Here is an 8,428-nt window from a genome sequence, read left to right on the forward strand (position 1 = left end):
AAACCCAGTGGAAAGTATCACAAGCTGTCATCATCTGTTTGCATGTTTCTAATATTTACACTGTTACTCTTCAAAAGAAAGGTGCCATAGACGTATCTTTGCACAATGCCATAGAAGAACCACTTTTGGTTCCATAAAGAACCTTTCGGTGGATAGTTCTGTGAAGAAGCACTTTTTGTTAATGAGGTATGAGTGTGAGGAACCTTTTTCTAAGGTTTTAAGAACCTCTCCATGATGTAAAGGTTTATGATGATGTAAAAACCCTTAAACAGCTGTAGAACCTTGTTGTTCTCTTGTTGTGGAGGTTCTTTAAACCTTTAAAAGGTTCTTCACACTCACAAATGTCTTTTTCCCAACACAGTTTTTCTATAGTTTGGCCTGATGAACCCTGAGAATGATGTACAGTTCAAAGTTCATGACAAGGAATCATTTTTAATATGAATATTGCTATTTTATGTTAAATAATAACTGACAGTGTGGACTTAAGCATAAAAAGAACATTGGAGATGCTATATTCAGGATTGTGGGATGTTTATACACTTATTAATACAGTTATTAGCAATTAAAGTAATTAATGTACTCCTAATTGTTCTCAGTCATTTTAGAATCATCTACTGCTCCGTTCATCATTCTAGACACATCTAACTTGTCCTATTGTCCTAATTATTTGAAATGTGACCCCCTTTAACACCATATCTGTGAACTGTACACTGCAGAGTCAACCTCAGTGAGATTTAAAGCCCCTGAATGTTTGCACTCCTTATCCCACATTACATTAGAACACTCAGCTGGAGCGCAGCGTTTCAGTGCTTCAAAAGGAGATACTAAGGTCAAGATGAGGTCTCCTAATCTGTCTCTGCTGGGAATCTCACCATCTCGCAGGGGTTTGTGACAACTTAACACTCTCCAGCCCTACCTGAATGCCTCATAAACCTATTTGGCCAATTAGTGACTCCATTAGAAGTCTTTCTCTGAGTGCCGGAGCACTGATGACTTTAGGAGCACAATAAAGGCCAGGCTGAGTCACATCCCCAACAACCCAGGACCCGTGTTCTTATGTAAAGGAGAAGCCGAGGTCATCGAAAGCCTGTTTTAGAAAGGCGTGCAGATACAGCGGCCTCGCTGTGAATAAAGGCAAAGCTGAGTCTCGTGCTCCCTCAGAGCTCATAGTTAATGGCAACCTTTGGTTGATGAGTAACTAGATGACAAATTGAGGACTAAGTAAGCGTTAGACTTAGACAGGCTTGGTTAATGAGTATATGGGAGGGATAACAAAACCAAAAACATACATTCTCCACTTGCCATGACATAAATTCCCAAGAATATTTCCTATAAAATCTAAAAACATAATCTCTTTATGTTAGAAATTGAGTTCACTTTTTGTTCACTTTCAGTTTTAAATAGTTTACTTTTACTTTTCAGTAAAATGAACAGTCCTGGTGATTGTAGGGCCAAAAATAGGTCTTTTTTTGACAAAACAGGTTGCAGTCATAATTTGTTTTACAAACTCTGTTAAAATCTCTGCATAGTAAGTAATTATTTCAATACAATATGTCAAAACTTTTGGAAAATCTATTAGTTTTACCAAAAAGTCACAATTACAAAGAACAAAATCAGCATTTTGGCAAAAAAAGGTGCAAATCCTGAAAAAGCAAGTTGACAAAATAAGTGAAAATATCAAGAAAAGTTAATGTTTTGGCAAAATCTATCGCAATCTTAAGAAAATAAGTAATTATTTAAACACAATATAAGTGTTTACTGAGTTAGTTCTAGAGAAAAGGTCAAAATTGCAAGGGTAAAAGTCACTATTTTGACAAAATAAGTACTAAGCCTATCAAAAACTATATTTGCTTAGCAAAACAACGGTAATAAGGCAGTGAATTCTACTGGTATATTTTACTAGAAAGGTTTAAGCACATTTTTTAATTTACAGAAAGGAAATGGATCCAAGCGTCTGGGAAAACTGGGAATTGTATCTTACTGGAAATTAATCTTTTGAATTTTGTTTTCAAGTTAATTTAGTTTTAAAATTTGAGGCAATTAAGTTTCCAACATATTTGCAGTAAAGTCAGTGTTCGAAGTTTACAGCGATGTCTCGAGATTAACAGGTATTCTACTCCAAGGGACTCCTCCAAGACCAACACTGTGCTGGAAACCACGCAATGTATATTGGTCAAGCGAGAACAACGTGAATTAGAAGTGTTGCATCTGACGGGCTGAAGTAGTTTTCTCTCCCCATTTAAGAGAACAGCAAACAGTAAAGCCTTTAAAGAGCACCATTCTCCACCGGCTGTGAGAGGAGGGCTGTGGGGAGGGAGTCTAATCACTTTCCCCGCTGCCTCCTCACACAAGCCAGAGTGAAAGATCACAGCACTAGCGGCAGGCCTAGCTAACGCGGCCCACCGCTCCGCCCACTGCCATTCAGAGGCTCCTGGGGTGGCTGTTTCGGGCTGCCACACCATTGATGCTGTGATGGATGGCTTCATAAAACTGCCCTGCTCCCTCTCTCGGGTGGGACGCCCAGTGAAGGAATGCCACTGCGCTGGCCCCGCAGGCGCTGGACAGATGCGTCGGCTTCGCCTTTGCCTGGACCGTTCCCAGGAATCCCCTGGGACAGTGTTAGGACAGGACCTGATGTTCCTATTGTGGTGGGGAACGTGGGGTCACGCGATAGGATCCCACCGCCCAGTAACACCATACTTTGTTCCCGTCAATCTCATGATGACCCTGCCGCAGGTAGAAAACACTTACGGGTGCTGAAGTGGAAAGTTACTGTGTGTTTTCCAGGGAAAAGCCATAATAACCAGTTTGCGGGTTATTTCTCTATCTGCCCCAGGGCCAGCAGGGGTGACGGCACACTGCGGTTTTGCTCAGAGCCTCCATTCAGGCTGCGGCTCCGTGGGCGCAGGCGTAGAAATCGGCTCCATTCAATCAGACACGGTCAGGGTTTTAGGGAAGGGGATCAGGAGGCTTTTCCTTCATTGATTTGCCACAGTTAAGGATCTACCACGCTGTGGTACCTGGCTTGAAAGGACACCCCTAAATAACAGAATAAGTCAAACCACATGGTGGTCCGCAGAGGTCTCCCAGTTTTATTTATACCCACCCTGCTGAAAATACATGTTAAGACTGCTTCAACAGCTTTAAGACGGCCCTGAAAGATATAGTTTTGGATTTCAGGGCTGGAACATAAAAATTAAGTAAATGAAGCCACTTTTAGAGCTGGAGTAAATCAACTGAGTTCAGTTGTTTGCTTGTGGAGCTGTAATTTTGCAGGGGTGGAGAGGTAGAAGTAGATGTATCTCGCTAATATACATAGCATTACATTCACTTTGCCATTTTTATTTTTCACTTTTGGACCTAATCTGAATCTGTTCTTTACATTGTGTCAGAATGTCATGATAAATGGACCAATAGAAATGCTCCGAAATGACTAGGTATAAAATCTTTTAACACTGACTGTCATTGAAAGTTAAGTTAGATTGTTCTTTTGTGTAACAGCGCTGATATACAAGTTTAAATGGATGCAAATCAATCGTGCTGCTCCTTACTCTAAGCCCCACCCCTAAACACTGATTTTCTATTAACCCTAAAGTTCTATTACTGGATAATAGACCTTAGTGTGTAGTAAGCCCTGGAGTGTTGAGGGATTAAACTGTATCGTGAAGGATTAAGAAAGCTTTTTGAGATATGTTGAAGTTTATTAAAATCATCAATTTTCATATATTATAAACGGTATTTGTACAGCCACACAGGCTTTCATAGAAATTAAAAATAGAACAAGTTGTTACTTTTATTTTTGATACTTAAATATACTCAAAGTAAGTACTTTTGTAACTAAAATATAAACACTTCTACTCGACTACCATTCAACACATTAAAAAACTAATTAAAGTAGTACATTGTTGCTAAAACAAAAGTTGCACATTTGATGTGGACTGAAACACTGATTAAAATGGAAGTGTAATTGTTCCTTCAGACTGAAAGACAAATAAATCTTCAGAAATGTCCCACTGGATTCACACATTTGAGCTTTGAGTTCACGCCTTATTATGTTTGTAAATGAAAGTTGAAAAGACGTCCAAAGAAAGTTGTTAAGAAGACAACAAAGAAGTTTGTATAACATTAGAAGGCCTTGAACTCTCAATCTCTTGATTTATTCTTAATAGGGGGAAGGTTTAGACTGTTGTAATACACTTGAACTAGTCAAAGTCTTACAGTTTCTCATTTATTTATTTATTTTTTTTTTACCATTTTCTGCCTGAAATTGTGTATCCACACTCTGAGGATTTTTAGTCAAAGAGTGAATAAACAAAATGCTGTTTTACAAAATTGCAATTGGAAACACTTTACAGTTAACATACTGTAAAACATGGGTTGTTTTAACCAAGTAAAGTATATAAAACTAGAACTATAAATTTTACATTAATTGAACAATAGATAGGTTTACATGTCAGAATGCCAGAGATGCTGTTGAACTTTAGTTGTTCCAGAGTAGTTCAGAACAGAGAGTTATAAAATCTAAACCAGGGTTCTTCAATTCCTATCCTAAAGAACCAGAGTCTAGAACCGTTTGGTGATATCCCTGATCAAACACACCTGATACAGCTGGTCTGTTAATGGCCAGGTTGTGTAAGAAAATCACCAAACCATGCTGGACACTGGGCCTCCAGGACAGGAAAATAAGAAACCCTGGTCTAAATGTTCGTCTTACAATCCAGAGATTGAGAGTTTGAGACCTGGTAACACCATGAACATCATGTACATTTTTGGCAGTAACTCTGTCAAGGTCTTTCTTTCAACTTTCAAACACAATTAATTCCCAGAAGAGTGTTTACTGGGTTGGCCCTTATTGTTTTCAGGGTAAGGATTCTGAGGAACAGTATTCGAGTGTTGGAAGCCTGTGAAATGCTGTAAAACTCACTGGTGCCAAGATGTGGCCTGAAGACACTGGAAGGTCCCGACCATAACAATCTGAAGTGACACAGGGAGAAGCTACGGAAAAGCAGAAAAGAAAGAAAAGGCCACCATGATGCAGTGACGCAATATATCAAGTGTCCTGACACTTCCTCAACAGTCACGGTGTTGTCAAGCGCATGGATGGAATTAAAAACGCAGCGCTCTGCGGTTGAGCAGAAACTGCTCCGAGCCTGTACAACAGGCCCTTTCAGGCCTCTGGAACACAGATGACATTGTAATCGCTCAATCGAAGACCAAAATGACAGAGTGGCTACATGCGCCAGTAATAGTCCAATGCTTCATAAAGCGCTTTTAGGAGGCTTTTAAGTTGTGCTGGGCTGCGGGCAGCTGAATAGGAGCCGAGGAGGACAATGCTTTTAAAGTGTCCCCTTGATGTCACAGACTATTACCCAGATATTATGAGTAATTATGCTAGGGTCTCACAGGAACCGGGGTGTACATGGGTAGAAGCAGTCCAGAGAGAGGTTTTGTGTGTGTGTGTGTGTGTGTGTGTGACTGCATGTGTGTGGGAGGGAGGCTTTGCAAGAACAGGAGATTTTTTGTGTTGGAGAAAGAGAGGCTTGGACACTTCATCTTCTCTTCTCTGTGCTGCCAAAAAGGCCAGAGGTCAAATGTCAGGGCGATTGAAGAATTCCGAGCTGCATGCCGACAGATCAGGTTTCGGAGCCGGGGGAGGGGAGGGATCTGCCCTAAAGGGAAAGGTGCCTGTGTATGTGTGAGCTTGTCCCAACAGCTTTTTGTTTAAGGCATCTCCCTGTTGCCTTTTTGCTCTGGAGGCTTCTGAGGTTTCACTCAAAGCTGAACATGTTTTCTCCAGGCCCAGAGTACCTTCAAGTGACTCCCACGACTCTGCTGCCCACAGGTTTCCATTTCTCTCGCTGAAAATCAGATTTAAGACAGAATTTAAGCTTTAAGTCACAGAAACTGGGAATAAAGTTCAGAAGAACGTTTGGTTTCAGGAATGTGTATCTGTTTAAGATTAGCTATGAGACCTGTACGTTAAACACTGGATTTCTGAAATGCACATGTTTCTCTTCTTGTTTTGCCATGAAGAGATACATGTACTCTACATTTACTCTACATGTACTCTACATCTACATTTACTCTACATTTACTCTACATTTACTCTACATCTACATTTACTCTACATTTACTCTACATCTACATTTACTCTACATCTACATTTACTCTACATCTACTCTACATTTACTCTACATCTACATTTACTCTACATCTACATTTACTCTACATTTACTCTACATCTACTCTACATTTACTCTACATCTACATTTACTCTACATTTATTCTACATTTACTCTACATTTATTCTACATTTATTCTACATTTACTCTACATTTACTCTACATCTACATTTACTCTACATCTACATTTACTCTACATTTATTCTACATTCACTCTACATTTACTCTACATTTATTCTACATTTATTCTACATTTACTCTACATGTACTCTACATTTACCCTACATGTGCTATACATTTACTCTACATTTACTCTACATTTACTCTACATCTACTCTACATTTACTCTACATCTACATTTACTCTACATCTACATTTACTCTACATTTATTCTACATTTACTCTACATTTATTCTACATTTACTCTACATTTACTCTACATCTACATTTACTCTACATCTACATTTACTCTACATTTACTCTACATTTACTCTACATCTACATTTACTCTACATTTACTCTACATCTACATTTACTCTACATTTATTCTACATTCACTCTACATTTACTCTACATTTATTCTACATTTATTCTACATTTACTCTACATGTACTCTACATTTACCCTACATGTGCTATACATTTATTCTACATTTATTCTACATGTATTCTACATTTACTCAACATTTACTCTATGTTTACTCTACATTTATTCTACATTTACTCTACATGTACTCTACATTTACCCTACATGTGCTATACATTTATTCTACATTTATTCTACATTTACTCTGTTTACTCTATGTTTACTCTACATTTACTCTACATGTACTCTATGTTTACTCGACATGTACTCTACAATTACTCTACATGTACTCTACAATTACCCTACATTTACTCGAAAGTGTTATAACACACTTCTATTACAAAAGAATATCCCCACCAGTTTGTACCGAAGTCCAGAGTTATACACCTTTGTGTGAAATAGGCCTTGGAGTGTTTACGGGGTCAAACACTTAGACACAGGACTATTAAGGGAACTAAATTTGCCAAATTATTATAAGGACAAATGATCGCTTCTTGGTACAACAAAGAAGTGAGATCATATGTCCTGCAGGTGTATCCACTGCCTTGTTGCCCTGTTTAATAAGCTCACCTTGTTTTAATGAACATGCCTCCAGAACATCAGAGCAGAGCATCAGTTCATTAAGAATTTATCAGAATCCAATAAGTAATGATGTGTTTGTAGGATTTTGCACAAAATGTACTGTATGAAAAGCTGTAACCCTTGAACCCAACCCTGCCTTCATCGTAGCTGCTTGTAACTTGAGAGTCTTGTGTTCTAAACAGGTTTCACACTAATGGTTAATGGTTCTTCATTAAGGCCGTGTTTGGAGGGTTGAGTAGTGGCAGTGTTTCATCAAAAATATAATCTGTTAAAATTACAGTGAAAAGGTAAATAATTGGATTACAGGTACAATTTAAAAACAGGTAACTGTTTACTAGCAACATTATAGCTGGGGTGGGCCCGCCTAATAAATTCTCAACCCATGTTCTCAGTGGTGACTTCTTAGCTAAGTTCAGTTCCTAACCCTTCACTTTAAATGGATTTTATTCCAGGTCAATTTGGAGCATTCCTACTGGTCATCATGAAGCCATGACACAATGTAAAGAACAACAATGCCAGCTTCACCTACTGGGGAAAAAATGGAAAAGTGGGAAAAACTGGCAGCAGTTGTGGCAAGTAATCTGAAAGTAACTAAAAGTAATTACATTACTTTGACCTCTTAAATGGCCTGTGGCACACCAGCATGCCAAAATTTTACACTCTTCTATAACCAAGGAATAGCCCCATCAGTTTGCACAGAGGTCCCTGTAGTTACTGAGTAATGCACCTTAGTGTGTGATAAGCCTTGGAGTGTTACGGGGTTAAAGTAGTACAATTACAATTACATTTTTAACAGGTATTCAGCAGTGGTGGCTCAGTGGTCAGAGCTCTGGCCTATTGATTACAGGGTTGTGGGTTTGATACCCAGGCTTGGCAAGCTGCCGCTGTTGGGCCCTTGAGCAAGGCCCTTTACTCTCTCTGCTCTCCAGGTGATGCAGCAATGGCTGCCCACCACTCTGGGCACGTGGACTCACTGTCCACTGTGTGTTTTACTGGTGTGTGTGTGTGTTCACTGCACGGATGGAATAAAAGCAGAAGTCAAATGTGTCCGTCAAAAGTGTAATGGAATGTATTTTGGC

This window comes from Salminus brasiliensis, chromosome 1, assembly GCF_030463535.1.
Source record: "Salminus brasiliensis chromosome 1, fSalBra1.hap2, whole genome shotgun sequence".
Taxonomy (NCBI): domain Eukaryota; kingdom Metazoa; phylum Chordata; class Actinopteri; order Characiformes; family Bryconidae; genus Salminus; species Salminus brasiliensis.